This window comes from Xyrauchen texanus, chromosome 2 (assembly GCF_025860055.1).
Source record: "Xyrauchen texanus isolate HMW12.3.18 chromosome 2, RBS_HiC_50CHRs, whole genome shotgun sequence".
NCBI lineage: Eukaryota > Metazoa > Chordata > Actinopteri > Cypriniformes > Catostomidae > Xyrauchen > Xyrauchen texanus.
Window position 1 is genome coordinate 28,475,438 of NC_068277.1, and position 10,591 is coordinate 28,486,028.

A 10,591-nucleotide genomic window follows, 5' to 3' on the forward strand; every position below is an offset into this window, starting at 1 on the left:
ATAAATGAAATAGCAGATTAAATCCAACATTGAAAATGTTAAAGATAATTGTTTTTTAATTCTGCTAATGTAGACCTGAAAAAATAAACATTTAATGTAAATATATACCATTTTCCAGTTAAAGAGAATTTAGACCATTGAAACTATGAGACTTAAAGACTAAATTTACACCATGAGAAAGGTTTGCACTAATAACATCTTGGACCAAATTTTATCTTAAAGGGATAGTTTACCCAAAAAGGAAACTTCTCTCATTATTTACTCACCCTCGTGTTATTCTAAACCCATATGACGTTCTGTCTTGTTTGGTACACATAGGGAGAAATTTTGAAATTGTATACACTCATCTTTGTAATATATCAGTGCCATCATAAATTACAATAACAAAGTGTATCCGGCATATATTATGGCTGGGTGTTAGCATGTTAGTGCATTAGTGTCATGAATAAATAATGTAAACAAGACGAATTAAACATTTTCTACTGCATATAAATGACTTTAAATCATCAGAGTGGTTAAAACAGCTTCTTTTACTGAGCTCATGTGAATTCTACTCATAGAATGAGGCCTGAAGTCATTGATAACACATTTTAAAGTCTTAGGTTTGACTGAGTATCCTCAATGAAATGCTCCTCAAAACACCCCCCACAGCGTTGTGGCGGTTGTCTGAATGTTCTGAACGTTGCTTGTCTGTTAAGAACTTCTACAGAAGAATATTGTGGCCCTAATTCAGAAGTCTAACAAATTATTCCATGCAACTCATTTGTTATTCTTGAGAATTCTTCGAAACAAAATTAAACAACAGTATTAATCATTACAAATCAAACTAAACTGAGTAGATGACATGAAGATAATCCCCCACATGCCTACATTCAGCCAATGTCTACAAAAAACAAATATGTTTTTAATTTGGAAAATCATCATTATTGTAGTTGTCATGATATGGAAGAATTATTTTCACTCTGGACAAACTGATACATTTATGTATAGATTGTTTTTCCAAATGAGGACATCCCAAAATGTCCCCAAAAGGAGGTTTTGTCCAATTTAGCTCACTTCTGGGTACAAATTTGTTCCCAAACTATAGATAGTTAAGTTGGTATACTGACACAAAAGCAAAGCAAAAGTACTGGGCGAATGATTTGCTCTCTGTCCTGTTTACTCAAAAGCCCCCATATTCCAGATGAGTCATTTATTGTAAACTTGAGTTTGTCACACACTGTGTTTTTAATGTGCGTTTTTAACAGTGGTTATCTGTATCTGGCACAAAGCATTTATGTATATTTTGTGCTTGAAAACTGTACATTATGCTGGCAGTGAACTGTATAATTTTCATGTGTTAATCTGAACATGTTTGTTGGTCCAAACAGAATGTGTGTTTGTTGAGCAGGCAATATTACCACTGCAGTGCATTCACATGATGCCATCTGACAAAAAACTTACAGTAGTTACTGAGTGAACCACATATGCCCAACATTCAGTCTCACACAGTACCTGTGAATTGTCCGAAAAAGATTGAGTTTGATTTTTACAAAATTCTGCTCTTACAATGAGAATTTAAATTGCTATTATAAGAGACATTCACAACTTAGTGTTTTCTTATGTTATTGTTTGTGTTTTGCAATGTCCTATTAGCGAGGTAAAAGGGTTCTCAAGACCAATACATGTGAAACTATGAAAAACATAGATTATGAACTGAAGGGCCAATTCATTCAAGAACCTAATCAAAGTTATACCAAACACATGACATTGAAAAATATAACTAAATATTCTTAATCAACCTGAAATAGGAATACATCTAGTGCTCCTACAAAAATAAACCGTAGATGGACAGGTCCTTTTTCTAAAATCTGATGTGAGACACACTTTAAAAATGAATTTAAATATTTGAAGGACATTTAAAGCCATTTGAGCAGTATAGTCATGGGACATTATGTACCTTTTCCCTTCTACCCTCTTTTTAGACCATACTTTTCTCCACCAATCAAAGCCTTTTTTTGCAACCGCCACATACACAGAGCCAATCAGGCCAGCATATAAACCTCACTCCAGAGTCTTGCTTCATCTGCCAAGTACAGTAGGAAATGTTTTGAAGCTCACCCAGAGGAGTGAACATCCAACACTATACCCTAAAATATATAAATGTTTAGTTGAGTCACATGTGATTAATTACTGAACCCTCCCATCAGAAAGTTTCAATAATTTGCCTTACATTGTTCTCTTTTCTTGCTCGAGAAAGAAAGGGGGTAAATATCTGGATTATCTGTACGGGGTCCGAATGCTGACTTCACATGATGGTTCTGATTAAAGTAATGTCCTACCTCCTGATCATCTCACAACTGACTGATGGAAGACAATTTCGGGGTGACAGAGAAGGTGAGGGTTAAATAACACTGTAAGGGGGTTAGGAGAAAGGAGGCGGCGAGAACAGGCATGGCAACATACATAATAGATTAATGATAAACTGAACCAAAAACACACAAACATAAACACACAGAGCAGCTGCTTGTCATTCTCTCTCTCTCTCGAACTGTCATCTCCAGCCGTCTTTATCCCTCGCTCGCCCCATCAGGCTGATTGGGGACTGGGCGTGCGTTGTTCAAGCCCGGCCCCACCCGCCTCAGCTATACAAACACTCTAATGTTAAATGCTCTTGAGAAACTCTCAATACCGCACTTGATTTTCAAATAATGTGCCATTGCAATATTATGGGACAGAACACCTGCATAAGTGGGACATTGCCCACCTGCTGAGGTGGCTAGAGGTGACGATCCATATTGAGAATACAAAGGAATACAGTTATGGGTGTGGAATTTCTTTCCTGTTTTCTAAAAAGGGCAATATACACTACCATCATTACATTTTACATGGAACTGACAGACCTTAGGTAGGATCTTCATTTTTAGCAGGAATGAAATTTACATAGCTTTCATGGCTCAACAATAAGGATGGCCTGCTTCTTACTTTTGTTGATCATATACATACATACTTAGCCTTTTGTGACCTCAACAGGGTAACTTTGTTAAGCTGGCTAACATAGATAAGGTTTTGTCAACAATGCAAGAATAAATTTTTAAAGTCTTAGACGCCATACTGATTTCATTGTGAATTCGGCGACAGTAGGTCGAAGGTTTGAGTAGTATTTTTTTGTATTTTCGAGTAGTATTTTTAGTTGTACATTATGTGATACAGTCAACATGAACTATATCGCCTAACCAAAATCCCAAAATTATAATTTTTTTATTTTAGAGCAAAAATGCGACTTCTGAATCATGATCACCATTGCTTTTGAGAACACGATTACTTCCTGGTTTCCACAGGACCAGAACCCATGTCTTAGAGGTCGCTCGCACAACACACTATCAGTAGTGATAGAGGAAAAGCTGATAATGTTGGAATAGATGAAAGATGGCGCTTGTCAGTAATTTGACAGAATAGAATTTCAGGGTACATTAACTTTCAGAAGCAACATGCCTATTTCCTGTGTGGTCATGTTGCAGAAGCATCAGTTGAATGGACAATGTCTTAAATTTTATGCTTTTATTTCCCAGCAAAAGTATAATTATGATTTTCTAGTTTTATTGGCATTAAAGCTATATGTTTTTAAGCTATGATTGCAAATGAAAAACCAGAAAACATTGATAATATTTTTTAACATTAGTTATTTGCGGTGGTGTCTGTGAAAATGTTGGCAGAACAATTAAAAAACACGGGTTCGACTGGGCTGACAAAAAAAAACTAAAAATGTATTGTTGAGCCCTGGCTGTTTATGAATTAAAAAACATTATTTAAAAGACACTATATATATATATATATATATATATATATATATATATATATATATATATATATATATAGATAGTGTTTTTTTTAATAATTGAAAACAATTTTACCATGTGATATTAATCTGTGGGAAAAGTCAATTTGATTGGCTACAGCCTTGGAGCTCACATATCTGGATTTGCTGGGAGTAACCTAGCACTGTCTGGAAAAATCTTGGGAAGAATTTCTGATGAGACAATCAAATCAGCATTGTGAATATTTCACAAAACAGCCAATAGATGGTGTAAATAGAGACAAAATGATTTTAAACTCTAAGATCTTAATTCCTAGTGAACATTTTAAAAATCACAACAAAATGTCCTGGTTAATGCTGAAATATTAAAAATGTGCCTTGTCTATTTGTATTGGCCTCATGTTTAACTCTACATGTAGGTCTGGATCCTTCACTTGCATTTCTACCCCAAAAGGAGGATCATTTCAACCAGGGTGCCATCTGCATGTGCAAAATATTTATGCTCATTTATCTCAGTATGGGATTATGGGTAAATTGTATGGATGGATGGAGTGAAAGAGGGAGGGAGGGGCAGGCTCATCTTTAGATTAATACGTCACATGTCAGATTAGGATAAGATACACACAAAAAAATGATTTAATGATACTGAGAGCTAACTAATGGCTAACTAATTCAGGCAGCCTTCCAGATGAAAGGCATAGACACATAAAAGCAGCTGTCATCCTGACAACTTAATTATTCCAGATCTCTCCTCTGTTCTGCTCTCCTACTGAGATATGCCTTTAGGCAATTAAATATCACTAAAGAAAAATCTAAGTAAAATGACAGGCCTGAAATCCTAATTTTTATAGCTATACACTGATGAGTCCTTGTTTCTGACCGGCATACTGTCTCATTGGACAAGGGTGGGACAACTGTAATTGAAAAGAATATATTATTTCCATTTAGAGTTTTGGCTAAATATCAAAAAGAAAGAAATCTGATAGTGTTAGCATCACAATGCACTCATTGTCAACCATCACAATGTACCATAGTTAATCTGGACACAACAGAACAGACAAAATTTATGAGCATGATAAGCCATTTTCTCACTAGTAAATCTAGAATTTTTTCTGAAGTCATCGGAGAGGGAATTAGCTGCTAATCCGCTAGCTACCAAGGCAGGTTTGGAGCACGTCTGGGAGGGAGACAGGCCCTGACCAATTCTGGCAAAATTTCTGAGATCATCCGATAAAGATCTTGTGTTACACGAGGAGTAAAGAAAAGCTTTCTTGGAAGAACCACAACATTTTCTTGTTCACAGACTATGCAAATTCAACAAGAGAGAAACGTGATTGATTTCAAGGAATGCAAGAAACTCTTACATCAACGGAAGGTTGCTTTTGCTCTGATGTTCCCGGCCAAATTGAGAATAGATACTAAGGATGGCCACAAAGTATTTACATGTCTCCAGCAAGCATTGTCCTTCATAAAGTCAATGGAGTGAGTAAGTTATTTTGTGGCGCTCAAGTTGCAGCTGAGTGGGCCTGTGTGACAGGGTGGAGGGCGGAGTCTCCGAGAGGGATAAAGGCCGATTGTGGACGGTGGTGCGACACCTTTGTGTGTTTGTGTCTTTTGGTAAAGCTTAACTAAATATAATTTATAGTCAAGCCAGTTCTCACCTCCTCCATTCCATTAACCCCTTTACACTGGTGCTGAAACCCGCGAAGGAGGATGGATACTCCGTAGTGGAGTTCTCGCCGCTACCATCTACACCAACGGAGCAGCCGCAGCCTGGCTGCCTCGAAGTGGAGGAACGGCTGCTGACCGCGAGGGGAGAAGGGGCTCATGGCCGACCACCTGGAGCTGTCAGGGCTGCTGCCAGAGCCGGGGGGAGACCCCTACCAGACGTTAAACGTGGCGGGGTTAAGAGAGGACCGCCGACCGCGAGCTGGGAGGGGCTCCCGGCAGACTGCATGGAGTGGGAAAACCGCTGCCAGGGGCGGGGGAGACCCCTTCGGTTCCCCGAGAACGCAGCGGGGCGGTCCTTCCGCCAGGGGCCGGAGGACTGCCTCTGATCCGACCAGGGAGGCGTGGCCGTTAGAAGGTGGAGGAGTGGCCGAGGACCAAGCTACGGCGTATGGGAGAACCGGCTCAAAATTCTTCCACTGCCGCTCCATGTTGGCCTTTTCCCTCTCTTTAAAATTTTGCAGTGTTTTTTTGTTGGGGGTACTGCACTGTTACAGGAGTACCCCCTATTCTAATCATTATTGTTTCCTTCCCCTGCCCCCCAGATTCAGGAAGGTGGGGATGACCTACTCTAGAACAAGGGAGGAATGTGACAGGGCGGAGGGCGGAGCCTCAGAGAGGGATAAAGGCAGACTGTGGACGGTGGTGCTTGAGAGAGAGAGCGTTTACGGACAGCTGCCCGACAACTTTGTGAGTTTGTCTTTTGGTTTAAGTTCTTAAATAAATATAATTTATATTGTCATGCCGGTTCTTGCCTCCTCCTTTCCATTAACCCCTTTAAAGCCTGACTCAATGAACATCCACTTGATCATCCGAGGAATCTGGGTGCCTTTTGTTTCTATTGTGGCTGGTTCCGCCTAATGGCTGGAGGAGTAACACTCCTTCAGGACAGTGTTGTGGATGAATCTGCACATTCATTGTGCTTATGCCTCCTATTGGCTGGAGTTTGTTTTGTGGCGTATTTCTTGCAGGATATTGGAGTGATTGTGTCTTTTGTTGCACTTATGTAACAGTCGAATGGGCCAACTGCCTGAGGAAACTGAACAACTTTTATTTTGTGCTGGTTATGCCTAGTGGCTGTAGATTACCTTCGGGACAGTTATGTGGATGAATCTACACATTCTTTGTGTTTATTTTGTTTTATAAATTATCTTCTGTGATGTAATTCTATCTCACAAAATTTGTATAGAAACACCAGACTTGAGCAATCCGACGGCAAAGTTGTCGCAGGGGCTCTCGTAGGCGTACATGGACTGTTTGAGTTTAGAGGGATGGATGCCGGTTGGTGCTGTCATGCACAGGGTTAATGTGCATTTATTTCTGTTTGTTTGGTTCAGGGGAAGTTTGGGGTTTGATTGTTGCACTAATGTTGGAATGTGGTCTTTATAATTTTATTTTTGCACACAATCTATTTTTTCTAATATGTGAAAATGCCAAATGTTAATATGACTGGATTGTCTCTCTCCACGTGGAATGTGAATGGGTTGGTGCACCCCATAAAAAGAAGGAAGGTTATTTTTTTCTTAAACGTAAGAAATATGATATTGTATTTCTTCAAGAAATGCATCTTTCCCCGCAGGAAGCTGGAAAATTTGGGAAGATATGGGGTTGACATTTTTTCTTTAGTGTTGGCTCAAGTAAGAGCAGGGGAGTCATTCAATTTATAAGTAAACATCTACAATTCAAATGTTTCAAACAGACTAATAATAAATGAGTAATTATTGTTTTAGCAGAAATTCAGGGGCAAAGGTTGATTTTGCTAATATTTACGCACCTAACACTGATAATCAGGGCTATTTATAGATCTTGAAGGGATGCAGCAAGTTACTGGCACACCTCAAGATATAATATTGTGAGTAGACTTTAATCTATTGATAGACTCAATCCTTGATCATATTGAAGAAAAAGTGTATAAACCCCTGTAAAGAAGTTCAATGGAAAGGAGGAGGCGAGAACCGACTTTTCAATATAAATAATATTTTAATGAGAAACTTAAAAAACAAAAACACACACATGACGGACATGTCCGTAAACTATCTCTCTCTCCCGCACAATCCTCCGCAGTCGGCCTTTATTCCTCTCGGAGTCTTGATTAACCTGATAAGGGACCGGGTGTGTAGAATCACGCAAAATGTATTTTGCCCCGTCTGCCGGCAGGTCATCCCCGTCTACCTGGACGAGGGAGGGGACAAGGGGAGGGAAACAGAAATAATTAAATGGGGGGGGTACTTCCTGTAACAGTGTAGTATAATTATTTGCACTTATAAGTGGGTCCACAAGGTGGCAACACTCACAACTGAGCTGTGGCTGTCATGAAAAAGCACTAGAAGATGTAATCTCTAGTAGACAAAGTTGAAAACAAAAACAGTGCAGGTGCACATCAAGAGCGCATGTGTGAAGAGGTCAGGAGATACCTCTATTTGTATAACTCCAGTCTGAATGAATATAAAGACATCTTTGTGGGTCTAAACTCGTAAAGATAAATAGTTCAGTATCTCATAGCAGTAATAGCGTGCATGCAGGTCTGTGTATTTGTGCAGTCAGATAAAGTATACTTTGAAAGGCTAGTATTCAACTGTACGTAGACGTTAAGCTTTCATGTCAAAACCAAAGTCTAATTTGCAATAGACTCCAGTGAAATAATCCATGTCATCTGAAGCGATTCAATTTGTTTTGGGAGAGAACAGACAAAAATATAACTCATTTTTTACTATAAATCTTGACATCAGCAGTTTCCTTGGCCATCATGATTTCAAATTTGATTACACTTACTAGCACTCTGTGCATGTGTCAAGCACTAGGAAGTGTAATCAAGCTTGAAATCATGATCATGCCTAGAGACTGCAATGGAAAGCTATTTAGTAAATCATTAGTTACATTTTAATCTGTTTCACCCAAACCATTCGGATCACTTCAGAAGACAATGATTAAACAACTGGAGTCTACTTGATTACTTTTATGCTGCCTTTATATGCTTTTTGTAGCTTAAAAGTTTCGGTCACCATTCACTTGAATTGTATGGACCTACAGAGCTGAGATATTCTTCTAAAAATCTCAGTTTGTGTTCTGCAGAAGGAAGTCATTAATATCTGGGATGGCAAGAGGGTGAGTAAATGATGAGAGAATTTTCATATTGGGGTGAACGTTTGGTTACGTATGTAACCTCCATTCCCCGAGGGAGGGAACGACACGTTGTGTCGGAGAAGCGACACTAGGGGTCTCTCTTGAGCGCCGATATCCACCTCTGATCTATGAAAAAAGGCCAATGAGAGTTGGCAGCCGGTATTTGCATGTCCCGCCCCCGGACATACGGGTATTTAAGCGGCGCAAATACGGGAGTTCATTCAGGATTTTTCTGAGGAGCCGGAAATGGTCCGGCCACAACAGTGGCTCGGTTCAGCGACATGGCGGAGGAAAGACACAACGTGTCGTTCCCTCCCTCGGGGAACGGAGGTTACATACGTAACCAAACGTTCCCCTTCTGTCGCTCTCTCCACGTTGTGTCGGAGAAGCGACACTAGGGGACCCATTCCAATCTTGCTATGTGCTGAACCATGTACAGCACGGCGACCGGGGCAGCTGTAACTGCCTAAGGGAGACACGGGGGTCCGCTCGTAAGGGGACAGAACCGTGGAAATACACACAGGGGGAGTCCGAGCAGGAGGCCTTACCTGTGGAGCACCTATACCAGTACAGGGTAGCCATCAGGGTACCCACAGTGGCTTGGGTCGGCGAGTTCCTCCGCTGAACCGCGGACCCGGAGGGCTGGGGAGGAATCGACCAGGGGCCCGACTCGGAGTGGGGCGCCCTGGGAAGAAGGCGCACTACTTTACCTTGATGTCAGGAAAAGAGCGCTGGGCGCAAGCGATCCACCCGGCCGGTCGGTCTACGTGTTACAGAGTTCTATGGGCTCGGACCTGAGAAAACACGAGACGCAACCGACTCAATGCGGAGGTTGTAAAGCCTCGCGAAGGTGTTGGGTGTTGCCCAACCCACGGCTCTACAGATGTCTGCTAGGGAGGTGCCCTTGGCCAGTGCCCACGAGGACGCAACACCCCTTGTTGAGTGAGCTCGGACCCGCAGGGGTAGGGGCACGGCCTGGGTGTGATAAGCCAGTGTGATGGCGTCGACAACCCAGTGGGCGAGCCTCTGTTTGGAGACGGCATTCCCTTTCTGCCGTCCTCCAAAGCAGACAAAGAGCTGCTCAGAGCGTCTGGCGCTCTGTGTGCGGTCCAGGTAAATGCGCAGGGCGCGCACTGGACATAGCAACGAAAGGGCTGGGTCTGCCTCCTCCCGGGGCAGCGCTTGCAGGTTCACTACCTGATCTCGGAAGGGTGTGGTAGGTCTACCTGGGCCTTGCCAAACCGTTCCCAACTCAGCTGGACCGACTGGGGGTGAAGCCTCCACTCCCCGCCGGGCAGGCATTGTCGTGGTAGCGCGTCCGCTACGACGTTGAGCTTGCCGGGGATGTGAGTGACTTGAGTCGCTGCTGGCTCCATAGGAGGAGACGGCGGGTGAGTTGTGACATGTGGCGGGAGCGTACGCCGTCTTGGCGATTTATGTACACCACCACCGTGGTGCTGTCCGATCTCACGAGGACATGTTTGTCCCGAACTAAAAGGGAGGAACTTCCTGAGAGCAAGAAGGACGGTCAGCATCTCCATGCAATTGATGTGCCAACGCAGCGGGGCCCCTTTCCAATGGCCCGCTGCTGCGTGCCCGCTGCACACGGCACCCCACCCGGACCGGAGGCGTCGGTTGTGACCAGAACGCGTCGGGACACCAGCTGCAGGGGCACTCCTGTCCGTAAAAAGCAGAGGTCTGTCCAGGGTCGGAGTGTTTTGAGGCAGGCGGGGGTGATCCTTACCCGATGCGTGCCGTGGTGCCATGCTTGTCTCGGGAGTCGAGTCTGGAGCCAGTGCTGGAGTGGTCTCATATGCATCAACCCCAGCGGCGCGACCGCCGCGGAGGACGCCATATGCCCCAGGAGCCTCTGGAAAAGTTTTAGAGGGACCACTGTGCCTGGCTTGTAGGAAGCGAGGCAGTCCAGCACCGACTGAGCACGCT